Below are 7,375 nucleotides of genomic sequence, written 5' to 3'. Positions count from 1 at the left end.
TTATATAAAAAAAGTAATAATGAGAAAAGAAAAGATAAGATAATTAAGTGTTGCCACTAGTTCTCTTTCTTTTATAGATTTTAATATATTTTTTAGAAAAATATCAGTTTGGCCCCTGTATTTTTCTCAATTATGTGATCGGTCCATGTGTTTTATTAAATAACAATTCGGACCATGTTTTTTACAAAATGGATTAAAATAATACCTTATACCCAATTTTAGTCAACAAAATTTCAAATATAATCTTTCATTTTCAGCCCATCAACTACTTTCTCCACTTCTATGAACTCATCGTATCACTAACGACCCAAGAATTGATCTTATAATTGAAAATATTTTGACCAAAATCGAGTCTAGGGCACTATTTTGATCCAATTTGTAAACCGCACGGGGTCTGAATTGTCATTTAACAAAATACATAGATCGTTCGCGTATTCGAGAAAAACACAAGGGCCAAAATACTATTTTCCCTTTTTTTCTAACTAATGTTAAGTTTTAATTCAATATAATTTCAGGGACTTTAAAATAAATTTGACTTAAACATGTTCAATATTATTTTAATATATTTTGGAAAAGAAAATAGATTTATTAAATAAAACATAATATTTATTTAAGTAAATAACACTTAAGTGCCCCAATCTTTCTTATGTATATTACGTAGATTCATACTTCAAAGCATTATATGTGGCGTTTAATGGTTATTGGATGAAAAAAGTTAGGGTAAATACTATTTTGGATCCAATATTATACAAAAGTTACCGATTGGACACTCTGTTTTGTTGAATGACAATTCAAATCCTATATTTTGTAAAATGAAATAAAAGAGTACATTTGACCAGATTTTGGTCAAACTATTTTTAGATGTGACCAAAATGACTCATATCTTATTAATTAATCAAACAATGAAAAATATATTTTAATAAATTAAATTATTTTTAAAAATCTATTTAAATAGTTTTCTAAAAATTAACAAAAATAATTCAGATTTAATTAAAAAAAACATTAAACATTATACTAACAAACTTAATATTAATAAAAAAATTCCTAAAACGAAATTAGAAAAAAAAAATGTTTCTATCTCCCTCATCCTCATCCTCATCCTCGTATTTTTCTTCTCCTTCTTGATGCTAATCAAAGCTCAAAAATTAAAAACACCAATCGATTTGGTTCACGGGGGGAGTGGGACATTAGATCAAAGCTCATGATGTCGATCTACTGCAGTTTGGGGCTTGTAGCCTTAGGCCTTCGATGGGAGGGAAAACATCGTGAATCTGAGATTTGGAGCTTGAGTCTTTCCTTTCCGCCTCTTCTTTTTCTTCTTCTTCTTCTTCCTACCCCATCGTCCAGCCTCATTCTTCTTCTTCTTCTTCTTCTTCTTCCCTTGTCTTGCAGGTAGATTGGTGGAGCTCGAAGCACTTCAATTCGGGACAACGACAAAGCTCCTTCCTGATAGAGTGATCTCTCGTGGGCTCACTAGTGGTGGAGGAATCGATTGGATGACGAGATCTGGATTTCTACAGCTAGGTTGTGGGGAAGAAGAGGTCGACGAGGACGGGGTCGGGGAAGAAGATATCGACAACCAGACATGAGTTTCTTGTTTTTGTTTTTTTTTTTTTAAAAATAACAAAACAAAAGTCTGGGTTTGTGAATCTAAAACCATATCTGAGTTTGTTCTTGATTAGTTTAATATTGTTGAAAGATTTGAGTATAGTATAGAGTAACCCAAATTTTTTTAGGAGATGAGTGTTAATGGATCGTTAAAAGAACTGATTTCGTGCTTGGATTTTGGATTTGATATGATGTTTGGTTTTTGGTTGAAGAAATGAAAAGTCTAAGATGAGTTACTAGGATGTTGCTTATGATTTTGGTTTTGAATCTTGATTTATAATGATCAATAATTTTTTGTTTTGAATTTCATTTGAAAAATGATTAGAGTCAAGAACTCAAGAACAACCGAATTTGGGTTTCAAAGGTTGAAGAACACGTATTAGTTAGTGATCACGTTCTTCTACTCAAAAAAATATAATATGTTAGATGAGTTTTAATTTTTGTTATGTTTTTGTTTATTTGATTTACATTTAAGTGTTTAGTTTTAATTTTGATTTTATTCATTAAAATTATTTTTACAATTTACTTCATTTAAATGTTTTTTATAATTAAAAATATTGTTTTTAAATTTTTATTTAATTTTATTTGTTTTTATATTATTAAATTAACTAATTAATAAAATATGAGGGCATTTTTGTCATATTGAAAATAGTTTGACCAAAATCAGACTCAGGGTGTTATTTTGTTCCATTTTGCAAAATGTAGGGTGTGAATTGTCATTTAAGAAAACAGAGGGTCTAATTGATAACTTTTGCATAACACATGATCCAAAATAGTATTTACCCAAAAAATTATATAAGGACTCGTGATACGATTTTATAAGTTTGGTGATTCAAATATCACAAAAAAAATTACCTTAGAGACTTAAACGATACACGAAAAAAAAAGTGTGGGACATGAATATTATTTACCCTAAATAATCTTGCTTCTCATTGCATGTAATTCACTTTTTAATTGATTTTTTTTTTTTTTGGCACGTATTGTCTTTAGAAAATTATGTGTCAACATACATTTTTTTTAATTTAGGTTTAAATCTCTATAATTGTCATATATAACATATATATTTGATAATTGTAGCTTGGGACTTGAGAAAATAGCAAAATAAAATTGTGGGTGTTACTATATTTTTGATGTTTGTGACTTTTTTGAATTACTATAGAAGAAAACAAAAATATAGGTTGCTTTTCCTGAGCACCCCTACAAAAAGACATGAGTGTCCTGTTTTCTAATTTTTTATTTAGAAAATATTTTCGGCGTATATATTATAATTATTTTAAAAAGCATTTGAAGAACATTTATATACATAATATTCTTTTCGAGCTTTTGGAATAATTTTGTTCAATAGATAAATTTTGAATTTTTTTCTTTTTCAAAAATATTTTAAATTTTAGGGAAAATCTTATGTGCACCCTCCAAAAAGGGGCACTAGTGGACCCATTTCTCTAGTTTTTGGCTCAGGAAGTATTTTTGGTGTAATTTTTTTATTATCAAGTATATTGTAGTTATTTGAAGCATTTGTGAATTTTAAGAAATTCTGAATAATTGTTGCACGCGTGATTATTTTTTATATGTATGGAAAGTAGCTTATTTAAATATTATTTTCGGCATTATATATTATTTAAAATTTCTTAAAAATTTAAAATATTCTGAATAACTATAATATATACGATCATAACAAATTTAACTCCATAAACACTTAGAAAATGAAAAATTGAAGAAAGGTGCACCGATGTGCTCCTGTTTAGGTGCACTCAAGAACTATCTAAATTTTTTATTCTCATGGAATATATATTCAGAAAAAAGACAAACAATCCATCAATCACTATTTTTTTTCCCTTGTTAATTTTCCTTCCCTGATTAGATTTTTTGTCGTAGTAGTACTATTAGAATCTTCTGGAATAATGTTCATTTTCATAAATAATTTTATTTAGTTTTACTAAGAATAAAAATAAACACTCTAATAAGTGTTATTTAATATCTGTATGATAAAAGGAGTTTACAGTTTTCATATTACTATGAAAATTAAAGAGGGTAATTTGATAGTTTGTAAACTTACATTGTGTTTGGTTGTGCACTGTAATCTTATTTATGATTCCTGAAAATATCACTGTTAAGTTTTCATAAAATTAATATAATAATAAATTTCATCAAAATAATTTATAAATAATTTTACTCATGAAATATTTTTTAACAGAACTAAAAAAATTACATTTATTGAATACTAGAATCAAGTATAATTTTTAAAATTATAAAAATACCCTTATTTTATTTTTAATAATATTTCATTTGTTATTTTAAACTAAAATAATGATATAAAAGCTTTACAAATCAATTTCTTTAAATAAACAAATATTATTTATCATTTTATAGTTTGATATATGTATATTTGTTTTTATATTATAAGCTTCAAAAATAAAATAAGTCATTAACTACAAAATTATTGGTTTAAGATTTAAAAAAAAAAAAATAATAATTTTGAAGTGTTTCACATCTCTGGGTATCTGAAAAACTACTTGTCAGATAGGTTTCACTTGAACCTAAAATCAGGAAAAGTTAAAACGCCTGGAGTACAGATTCCCAGGTTAGAAAAACTCAAACCCAGCACCAAATATGAGAAAGTATTCAGATTACCATTCCCGTGTCCTTATTCCTGCATACCAAACGACCCCTTAGTATTATTTTCTTTATGCGTATTTCTTCACCCATTTTACAATTAAACCTCCCATAAATTTTAAAAATTTAAAAGAAAAAAAAACACACATTTCTTATTTGAATACAAAATTACCCATTAAAATAATATGAAAAAAATTATTTCCACATTGTTGCATATCATTAGAAATATTAATCATAATTAAAGAGTAATAAGTAGGTAGTCATTAGAACTCAATAAAGTAATAATAGAGGTTTCTTCTCTCTCTTCAGGCCATTAATCTTCTTAATATTTGGAGCAAGAGAACTTTAGTCATAGTTTCATTATTCAAATATAATTTTGACCCCCAAAAAAAGAAGTTTCCTATTTTTTATTTATTTTTTAAATATAATTATTTTACATGTTAACATTTTGTGTCATTATGTTTTTTAATTAAGGGGTTGAATTTATTTTATTAAAAATTAATAATGGCCACTTTCGTCTTTTTAATGAGACCGGGACACGTGTACGATAAGTTGTAAATTGTAAAATCCCATAACGGAGCGGATAAATTATTAATATTTAGACGGTGTGGGTGTGGGTGTAGTGTGGTATGGTGGACCCTGCTCCATGCCATTTTAAGCGACTACTCAATTCACTCCCACGTGCAACCGTCCCATCACTATTTGACACGTGTATTCGCTGTATTTTCACGTTAATATAATAAATTTAAACACGTTACCTAACAGTTAAGTCGTTATGGCACTAAATTTAATGACCATGTGTGTAATGTCTCCTCTATTCGCTCTACCATATATATATATATATATATATCCACATACACAATAATGTATATTTTTTTATTTAATTAATGGACACGCGTATATGTCTCTTGAGATTTTTTGGTGTTGTTTTTTTTAATAATAAATTAAGAAAAAAGAAAGAAAGGAAAGTTGTGTAGTATCGCCTTATGATGATAAAGATCATTTGAATTCAAACCATGCATGTTGAAAAAACAATCTATTATTGGGAATGATTTGGTGACACCCACTTATTAGGTATGGTTTGTGAATATGCAATATTTTAGATAAAAAAAAATTTACAATATTAATTTTTAAATATTAAATTGAAAATATTATTTTCATACCAAAAAAATTGAGAGTATTTTGATTTGTGAATATGCAATTGAGAAAATATTATAACAATATCATTTTCAACTTTTATGACCAATCAGGTATTTTAATAGTCATATCTAGTTATGCTAGCAACAAGAAAATGTAATCGACAAAAATATGTAAAATTTTCATAAAGTGTTACTCCACATTATAATAAATTATAATATTTTTTAATTTTGTATTTGCAAATATTATACTTCCCACATAACATTCCAAACATTGCCTTAAATATATTATTTTATTAGGCAAAGTTTAGCTTATTGGATATTTAATTAATTAATAAAAGAAGTATAAGTCTCGTACGTACCGAAAGATACCTTGATGGATAGAAATATCTAATTTTTAATTATTATGTATATATATATATATAGGCATTAATTAGTAATCTATAGGATAATGTAAATTATTATTATCCCAACAAAGGGAAGAAAAAAGATTCCAATATATTGTACTTCTCTGTTGACTACTGCTGTTTATATTAATGCTATGACCATCCAAAAAAAAGTCATGTATGTATCTTTGCAAAATGTTAGTTTTGTAAGTTTCTTTTAACATTTTCTATAACTTTAGCACCCGTGGTAGTGTTATTGCCCATAGTTTTTTTAAAAAAATTATTATTTCAAATTATTCTCAATTTGTAATTTTTTTTTTTGGCTTAAACCAAAACAATTAATATTTTTAAAAAATCAATTAATATTTTTATAGCTATATGTAAAACTAGTATCTAATAATTATATCAATACTTTTTTGTAGCAATGATTGTATCAGTATCGAAGAATGAACGATTAGATCTTTATTAGAGAAATTTACATCTAATACCATTTTTTTTACTGTTTTTGTAGGGAATATGTGTAGTAGATGTTTGGTAGATATTTATTGTGTATTTGTAATAAAAAATTACATGTTTGTAATAAAAATTTCTAATTTAAAGAAAACTTTAAAAAATCATAAAGAGTTACAAAAACAATAATATATATATGTATTAAAAAAATCATTTTTATTCGTTTTGAACTTTTTTTTCTTTCTTTCAAGAAGCTTCGCATTTGGGTAGCCTTATTAACGAGCTAAAAATCAGTAATAATAAAATGATGATTACACAAGAGCTTCTAATAGTGAATAAATACTTTTTTTTTTTTACTTTTTACAAGACGAAGGAAAGATATACCAAACAACAATTTAATAAATATATTTACCAAAGAAAAAACTCTCTAATTGAATAAAACAAAGGAAAACAATTGGGTGTGATAAAGACCACGGTAAAAGTGTCAAAGTTGCAAATCATTTCCTTGGATTTGTGATGAATAGTTAAAAAAAGTTTGTCCTACTGGATAGTCAAAATCCATAGAATTACCCTTGGTGTCATTTTTTGATGTTGTGCAACTATCTTTTCAACAGGGATAGAGTAGTAATTTAAGTTACACAATAATTACGTTTAAGACAAGCCGGCTCCCCCCACCAAAACGGAATTCAAAGCACTAAAATATTTGATTTTGTTACAAACCGTTCGTTCCACTCACTGAGTTTGTTTGTTAAATCACTGACTGTCACTCAACTACGTACGGACCCCACTTTTTTTTTGGGCTGTAAAAAATTATTTATTTGTTTTTTATTCAATTTTCACTATTTTTACCTCTTCCTACGCAATCATTTTCTACGGTGGACCCCCAAAAACAATTAACCTCAGAGGGCCACGTGTCCACGTGTCGTTTTCTAATTAGCTAAATAATCGGCGCTAAGTCTCAACGGCCCTGCTCTGTCTCGTCTTCTCAGCCAGCCCTCACTTTAGATCTATACGTATATAACAGCGCCGTCAAACTCCCCGTTTGCAGATTCCCTAATTCACCCGTCACTGTTAACGGGGTCAGGACCACCCGTCACCACCACCACAAAGTAAATAGATATAATCTCTCTCTTTCTTCCTTTCTTTAAAAGCTAAAACCATTGATCTGAACCGTCCAAACAG

At 27.4% G+C, this 7,375-nt stretch overlaps 1 long non-coding RNA gene across 1 annotated transcript; it reads left to right on the top strand.

Annotated features, from left to right (window-relative positions):
- Positions 1–878: 878 nt before the first annotated feature.
- On the top strand, positions 879–1,611 carry LOC133810539 (uncharacterized). The gene is made up of 2 exons (XR_009882224.1): positions 879–1,265; positions 1,393–1,611. It is a non-coding gene; the product is annotated as an uncharacterized LOC133810539 (long non-coding RNA).
- Positions 1,612–7,375: the final 5,764 nt, after the last annotated feature.

This window comes from Humulus lupulus, chromosome 1 (assembly GCF_963169125.1).
Source record: "Humulus lupulus chromosome 1, drHumLupu1.1, whole genome shotgun sequence".
Taxonomy (NCBI): domain Eukaryota; kingdom Viridiplantae; phylum Streptophyta; class Magnoliopsida; order Rosales; family Cannabaceae; genus Humulus; species Humulus lupulus.
Note: the sequence above shows the minus strand (reverse complement) of the source record. Positions and strands in the feature narration are given on the sequence as shown.